An 8,856-nucleotide genomic window follows, 5' to 3' on the forward strand; every position below is an offset into this window, starting at 1 on the left:
CAAAGTAGGTTGTTGGCTTTGGGTTGGACCCATGTGAAATATAACGTGCTGAGCCGTGCTACGGGTGGGTGCTGCTATGGTGAGCAGTGAGCTGAGATAAGGCGGAGCTTTACCTAGCAAAGACCTTAGATACCTGGAGCCAGTGGGTTTGGCACGAATATGTAGCGAGGACCAGCCAACGAGAGCATACAGGTCGCAGTGGTGGGTAATATATGGGCTTTGGTGACAAAACGGATGCACTGTGATAGACTGCATCCATTTGCTGAGTAGAGTGTTGGAGGCTATTTTGTAAATTACATCGCCAAGTCAAGGATGTAGGATAGTCAGTTTTACGAGGGTATGTTTGGCAGCATGAGTGAAGGAGGCTTTGTTGCGAAATAGGAAGCAATTCTAGATTTAACTTTGGATTGGAGATGCTTAATGTGAGTCTGGAAGGAGAGTTTAAGTCTTTTTATTTATTTATTTTACCTTTATTAACTAGGCAAGTCGGTTAAGAACAAATTCTTATTTTTCAATGATGGCTAGGAACAGTGGGTTAACTGCCTTGTTCAGGGGCAGAACGACAGCCAGCACAACTAGGTATTTAGTTGTCCACATATTCTAAGTCAGAACCGTCCAAAGTAGTGATGCTAGTCGGGCGGGCAAGTGCGGGCAGCGATCGGTTGAAGGCATGCATTTCATTTTACTTGCATTTAAGAGCAGTTGGAGGCCACGAAGAGTGTTGTATGGTTGAAGCTCGTTTGGAGGTTTGTTAACAGTGTCCAAAGAAGGGCCAGATGTATACAGAATGGTGTCGTCTGCGTAGAGGTGGATCAAAGAATCACCGCAGCAAGAGCAACATCATTGATATATTCAGAGAAAAGAGTTGGCTGCGGGGGGTGCAGAGCTGTTGACCAGGTTGGGGTAGCCAGGTGGAAAGCATGGCAGCCGTAGAGAAATGCTTATTAAAATTCTCGATTATCGTGGATTTATCAGTGGTGACAGTGTCCCAAAACCTTTTGGAATTAGTGCTGCAGATGCAAATTTCTGTTATAGACTGCTGTGCTTTATAGACTGCTATGTATATAAACTATTGTGCATTATATAGACTGTGCGTTATATAGACTGCTTGCCGTTATATAGATTGACTGTTGTGCGTATATAGACTTTTGTTATATTAGACGTTGTGCGTTATATAGACTGTTTGGTTTATAGGACTGTTGTGCGTTATATAGACTGCTGCGTTATATAGACTGGCTGCGTTATATGACTGTTGCGTATATAGACTGATGCGTTATATAGACCGCTGTATTATATTAGGCTGTTTATCTGTTGTGTTATATAGAGTAGACTGCTGCGTTATATAGACTTGCTGCGTTATTATAGACTGTTGTGCGTTATATAGACTGTTGATGCGTTATATAGACTGCTGCGTTATATAGACTGCTGCTTATTATAGGCTGTTATCTGTTGTTGTGATTTAGAGTAGACTTGTTGCTGTTATATAGACTGCTGCGTTATATAGACCGCTGTATTATATAGGCTGTTATCTGTGTGTTATATAGAGTAGACTGCTGCGTTAATAGACTGTTGCGTTATATAGACTGTATTATAGACTGTTGTGTTACATAGTAAATGTTCCCAATCTGGTCTTGACACATGTGCTCTAGCCAACAGCTACAGTGGGGCTAAACTATCTACATTATGACATTATTAGGATAAGAGCGATTATTTTTATTAGTCAAACGGCACAAAGCATCGATCGTCATGTCACCAAAATAAGAATGTCAATATTTATTGGAAAGGAGAATCAAACTCATAACCTTGCACTTTCACCACCCTGTGAAGTTCACCATATTTATTTCATCTGTAGCCTAATAAACTGCATACAGTACCTCCCGAGTCATATGGGAGGAACACACAACTATTATACGTGACTCCAAGTTTACTTCGATATGATGGTTATTATATCAATATTGTGCATAAAGGGAGGCGTTATGGGGGCCGCCCTCCCTACCATACTCCTTGCCTCCTCCTCTAAATAAAATATTTAAATATTGATCATTTATTTGACCGAGACGCACGCCGACAGAAAGAATCATCAATCTCAGACAAAGCTCAGAGGAGCGAAACATCGCACCTCTGTTTCTGTATGTGGAGTTAATGATCCTCTGTGGCTAAGTCATGCTCTCTGGTGAAGTATTTTGAATGTTCTTATTTAGACAGGACTAATTATATAACTGTGGCAAAACAATCTGTTCAGTCGTGTGATCAGGTGCCACAAAGAGGGACTTTGGAAAATTAAAATTGCCTCAGAACAGGGCAGCACGGCTGGCCCTTAAATGTACACGGAGAGCTAACATTAATGATATGCATGTCAATCTCTCATGGCTCAAAGTGGAGGAGAGATTGACTTCATCAATACTTGTTTTTGTAAGAAGTGTTGACAAGCTGAATGCACTGAGCTGTCTGTTTAAACTACTAGTACACAGCTCAGACAAYCATGTATGCCCCACAAGACATGCCACCAGAGGTCTCTTCACAATCCCCTAGTACAGAACAGACTATGGGAGGCGCACAGTACTACATAGAGCCATGACCATGGTACTCTATTCCACATCAGGTAACTGATGCAAGTAGTAGAATCYGATTTTTTTAAACAGATAAAAATAMCCCTTATGGAACAGCAGGTACCGTGAAGAGACACACACACAGGTACAGACACACACAAATGTTAGCACACACACTCTACACAGATGTGCATTGTAATATTGTTGTATGGTGGTATTATACATTTTGTATTGTAGTGRTGTAATAATGTTATATGATGTACTGTTTTATCTTTGTTTTGTGTGTAATGTAAGTGCCTTAATGTGTTTGGACCTCAGGAAGAGTAGCTGCTGCCTTGGCATTCCTAGTAAATACTTTAGGGGAAGCCAGCCTCCTATATCTATCTAGCCTATGGAGCTGATGCTGTCTGGACAGAAATAGTATAACATGCCATACTCTTTTGGTCCAGGCAGAATCAGATACATTGTTTACACATACAGAGACAGAGGGGCGCTGTTTCGCTCGCTCGGATTCTTTATCTGAGATTGATGGGTCTTTCTGTCGGCGTGCGTCTCAGTCAAATAAATGATCAATATTTCAATATTTTATTTGGATGGGCCCCCCYAAGGCTCGCTCATAACGCCGGGCCTGCCATGATCACGCAGACCCTTCTGTAGGTTTTAGCCTTGGTTAGGCCAGGATTCAACATCTGATAACTTCCTGAAGTTGGCTCTGTGTGTAGCTAAACGGAATATGAAGGGCGCGGTCCGTAACGTAACCCACATAGACGTCGTTTAAAACCATTCTTCAAATATTAGGTAGACCTAAACCTACGTTCGACCCTGCGGGTCGATTCAACTTACCTCCGGAAACGAACTTTTGCGCCACATAAAGCCAGAAGCACAATCCGATGAGCGTTAGTTTGGACATATTTGCTAATGAGTTTGTTTARATAATAAATAAAAGTAAGTTAAAATGAGATATGCTAAACAATTATGTGGTTTATAGCCTAAACTACGTCTGATATTGTATTTCATGAGGCTGTGAAAGTGAAAGTAAAATGTGGTTTAGTTCCTCCCTATTCATTACCTCTTGGTGGAAAATAAAATAAAGTTTAATTTAACTTGAAAATTAGGTTTAATAGCTGCAATGGAATCATACGGTATACAAACACATTGTATTATGTTTATATGTTATAATAACTTTAATAAGCATTTTTTCTAACCCCTTCTGGAATATYCCTTCCTGTAGTCCTACTCATACCTGGTCTTTGGCGCCTCCCTGTGTGTATATTTGGCTACTACGCACAGAATTACATATATAGAATATAGAATTGATATAATCTCTGCTATAATGTAACAAAACTTGGCAATACTGAAATATTTAAAGGTAAATGAATAACTATTGTTCATTTAATTTTCCTCCTGTCCACTGAGTGTAAGAGATATTTTTAATCAACAGCATATAGCCATTCATCCATATGCCTATATGGCATGCACACTAAAACATTCGCAAACCAGTCTAAATACACAAAACACTTACAACAAACAATTCCACAYACAGACATGGGGGGAACAGAGGGTTATATACACGTCAAGTGATTTGGGAATGTAAACCAGGTGTGCGGGAAAACAAGACAAAACAAATGGAAAATGAAAGGTGGATCGGCGATGGCTAGAAAACCGGCGACATCGACCGCCAAACGCCGCCCGAACAAGGAGAGGAACGAACTTCGGCGGAAGTCGTGACACAAGCAAAGAAGCACTGAGTTTGAAGGTAGGCCTTGAAATACATCCACAGGTACACCTCCAATTGACTCAAATTATGTCATTTAGCCTATCAGAAGCTTCTAATGCCATGACATAATTTTCTGGAATTTTCTAAGCTGTTTAAAGCACAGTCAACTAAGTGTATGTAAACTTCTGACTCACGGAATTGTGATACAGTGAATTATAAGTGAAATAATCTGACAAATTACTGTGTCATGCGCAAAGTAGATGTCCTAACCGACTGTCCAAAACTATAGCTCGTTAACAAAGAAATTTGTGGAGTGGTTGGAAAAATGAGTTTTAAGTGTATGTAAAACTTGCTGACTTCAACTGTCTATATATATACACCACATGTGGGAGAACAAGTATTTGACCACACTGCCGATTTTGCAGGTTTTCCTACTTACAAAGCATGTAGAGGTCTGTACTTTTTATCATAGGTACACTTCAACTGTGAGAGACGGAACACACTACGCCGTCATGGATTAAAATCCTGCAGCGCACGCAAGGTCCCCCTGCTCAAGCCAGCGCATGTCCAGGCAAGTCTGAAGTTTGCCAATGACCATCTGGATGATCCAGAGGAGGAATGGGAGAAGGTCATGTTGTCTGATGAGACAAAAATAGAGCTTTTTGGTCTTAACTCCACTCGCCGTGTTTGGAGGAAGAAGAAGGATGAGTACAACCCAAGAACACCATCCCAACCGTGAAGCATGGAGGTGAAACATCATTCTTTGGGGATGCTTTTCTGCAAAGGGGACAGGACGACTGCACCGTATTGAGGGAGAATGGATGGGCCATGTATCGCGAGATCTTGGCCAACAACCTCCAAGAGCATTATGGCTGGGGTCTTCCAGCATGACAACGACCCGAAACACATAGCCAGGGCAACAAGGAGTGGCTCTGTAAGAAGCATCTCAAGGTCTGGAGTGGCCTAGCCAGTCTCCAGACCTGAACCCAATAGAAAATCTTTGGAGGGAGCTGAAAGTCCGTATTGGCCAGCGACACCCCGAAACCTGAAGGATCTGGAGAAGGTCTGTATGGAGGAGTGGGCCAAAATCCCTGCTGCAGTGTGTGCAAACCTGGTCAAGAACTACAGGAAACGTATCATGTCTCTGTAATTGCAAAACAAAGGTTTCTGTACCAAATATTAAGTTCTGCTTTTCTGATGTATCAAATACTTATGTCATGCAATAAAATGCAAATGAATTACTTAAAAATCATACAATGGGATTTGCTGGATTTTTGTTTAGATTCCGTCTCTCACAGTTGAAGTGTACCTATGATAAAAATTACAGACATCTACATGCTTTGTAATTGGAAAACCTGCAAAATGGCAGTGTATCAAATACTTGTTCTCCCCACTGTATATATATACACACTGAGTGTACAAAACAGTAACAAACACCTTCCTAATATTGAGTTGCTGTAACTGATTTCCTCTTCGTCTGAAGAGGAGTAGCAAGGATCGGACCAATGTGCAGCGTGGTAAGTGTCCATAATGAGATATTAATAAATCAACAGAACACTTAACAAAAGTACAAACAAACAACCAAACAGTCCCGTATGCTGCAAACACAGACACAGGAAACAAGAATCAACACTCACAAAACACAATAGAAAACAGGCTACCTAAATATGGCTCCCAATCAGAGACAACGACTGACACCTGCCTCTGATTGAGAACCATACTAGGCCAAACACATAAAATATAACAGAACAAAAACATAGAAAAAAACAACATAGAATGCCCACCCCAACTCATGACCTGACCAAAACTAAATAAAGACATAAAAAAGGAACTAAGTCAGAACGTGACAGTTGCCCTCAGAACAGGCCTCAATTCGTTGGGCCTGGACTCACACATGAAGATAGGAAAGGAGCTGTTCCACTCTGCCATCATGACATCCAGTCCCATCACTTTATTGTCCATGTGCACCCCAGCAAGAATAGAATCATGATATTTGCAAAAGCTCTGAAAGACACTGCTTTAGAGCGGACCACCTCCAATAACTACAACACCAGAGACTGCCCAGCCCTACTGGAGCCCCAGRGCCATTCCACAGCACACAAGGAGCACAAATCTGCATGTAGCCCACAACACCCCTGGTCCCAGGCTACATGCTGCCCCTGGTTTTCATGTACCCACCCCCAAATAGCTTTGACAGTGAATATATAAATGCAACACATGTAATGTTATTTTCCTTTAACAACAATGGCCACAAACAGGAACTGGATCTGGAACAGGCTCTCTGGCCACTGGAAAAGGTTCTGGCTGAGGTCCGCTAGCGTCAGGGGGTTCTGGCCCACTGGCTGCTGAAGATTCTGGGGGAGGTCTACTTGCCTCTGTATGTACTAGCTCACTGGCCATTGCGGAAAGTTCTGGAGGATTGCTAGCTTTCCAATGTTAAGGTACGTAGGGTAACCTGGGAAAGAAGTCTGGTTGCCCCCTGGGAATGGGCCTGGGTGGCTCCATGGGCTGCTGCAGACCTGAAAGACTGGACGTGAGTTAGGATCGTGGATTGGAGGGAAGAGGTCCCTGAAGTAATACCAGTTGGTTGTATTCACTAATGTCATATTGGGTGGAAGCTCCTGAAGTTTTAAGGAAGTATTTTTAATGTAAAGTACATTTAAATTTATAGAAAAAATTGCCGGTGTCAAAATTTAAGGAATTGCCGTAGATCGTACAGACATGGCCTCTCAATCAATAGCAGTTGATTGTATTCATGCAAGTGATATGGGGTGGACGCTATTGAAGTTAAGCAAGTATTTTTTTTACATTTAATAAAATTCATTTAAAATAGCCAAAGTAAAAACATTTTTAAAAAGTAATTGCAGTAGTTGGGAGGGAAGAGGTCCCTAAACCAATAACAATTGGTTGTTTTCATGCGAGTGATATGGTGTGGAAGCTATTAAAGTTGAAAGCAAGTATGTTTGACATGTAATTAAATAAATGTCATTTAAAATAGCCAAAGTCTAAACACACAAAAGTAATTGTCGTAGATTGTACAGACGAGGTCCCTGAACCAATAACAGTTGGTTGTTTTCATGCAAGTGATGTACGGTGGAAGCTATTGCTGTTTTAAGGAAGTATATTTGGCATATTATGATATTAAATTAATTGAAAATAGCCAAAGTTCAAAAATACAAATGTAATTTCCATAGATTGTACAGACCAGGTCCCTGAATCGATAACAGTTGGTTGTATTCATGCAAGTGATATGGGGTTGAAGCTATTTATGTTTTAGGGAAGTATTTTTTTAACATATTAAAACATGTTATTAATTGGAAACAGCCAAAGTAAAAAAAATAAGATAAGTATTTGTAATATTTCTAAATCATGTGGTAAGAAATCTATTGAAGTCTTTCTGTTAACACTAGGTTTCAATTGCACTTTTAAGACGGTCCCTTAGCTGTGACTACACAGAATAAGCCATAGAAATTAACGTCATATCAATTTGAGAAAATGTAGATTGTACAGACGAATTCCCTGAACCAATAAATTGGTTGAATTATTGAAAGTTATATTGAGTGGAAGCTATTGAAGTTATAAACAATATTATTATTATTATAATATATATATTTTTTTTTACGTATAATGATATTCAATTAATTGGATGGGAGAGTAGAGGTCCCTGAATGTATTTCAGTTGAGCTTTGTAACCACATGAAAGAAAACTATTTAAGTTTCAGTTAACACTACATTTTAATTGCACTTTAAGCAGTGGTGCGTATTCATGGATGCCAAGGGGAGCCAGGCTTCCCCAAAAAATTGACCAAACATTTCCTTTTTTTTTTTTTTTTACAATGGCAATAACATCTGCTAAATATGTTTATGTGACCAACGTTTTTTGATTTGATTTACATACAATATGCTTTGTGGACTTCACTGGACAGAGGTTGCTATCTGGTTTTGTGAAAGAAAAAAANACCAACGTTTTTTGATTTGATTTACATACAATATGCTTTGTGGACTTCACTGGACAGAGGTTGCTATCTGGTTTTGTGAAAGAAAAAAAAAGTGTGGTTGAATTTATTCTGTCACTGKCTTACTGTCTCGGCCTTTAGGCCWATATATCACGGTCGCAAGGCAGATTAATTAACAGGTTATAGAGAAAACAAGCAATTATCACAACACAGGTTGTGCTTTTTTTGCGGGGAGCGTGGTTTATCCACGCACTACTACTGCTTTTAAGACGGTCCCTTAGCTGCGACTACATGGATAATCAGCCATAGAAATGTACGTAAAATATTTTTGGGAAAACAGAACGGAACAGCGAAAACAAGGGGTGCAACTTGTTCGCCATCGTCAGCTGATATGACATTTATATCCTGCCATGTTCTGTTGAGCTATTGAGGAGAAGTCGGAATCTAAAGCTAAATTCACCGCATTCTAGTAGTGATCCTAAATTCAGTTGGAGAATACTAAATCAATTTTCATAAAAAAAAAAAAAATGGAATAGTAAGCAAAAGTTACGGAGTGTAGAATTGGGCTAACAGCAACCAATGCCACATTATATTGCAAGGACAAACCGATTTTTCTAGGACAGGAGATCAGCGG

The 8,856-nt window shown here is 40.1% G+C and overlaps 1 protein-coding gene across 1 annotated transcript in view; it reads right to left on the bottom strand.

Annotated features, from left to right (window-relative positions):
* Positions 1–3,590, bottom strand: part of LOC112074606 (SLAM family member 7-like) — a 52,685-nt gene extending 49,095 nt beyond the window's left edge. Inside the window, exon 1 of the mRNA XM_024141752.2 lies at positions 3,393–3,590. The gene's annotated coding sequence lies outside the window, so the exon portion shown is untranslated. The remainder of the gene's footprint in view (positions 1–3,392) is intronic.
* Between the last annotated feature and the right edge of the window lie 5,266 nt (positions 3,591–8,856).

Source organism: Salvelinus sp. IW2-2015, unplaced genomic scaffold (genome assembly GCF_002910315.2).
Source record: "Salvelinus sp. IW2-2015 unplaced genomic scaffold, ASM291031v2 Un_scaffold2714, whole genome shotgun sequence".
NCBI classification, from domain to species: domain Eukaryota; kingdom Metazoa; phylum Chordata; class Actinopteri; order Salmoniformes; family Salmonidae; genus Salvelinus; species Salvelinus sp. IW2-2015.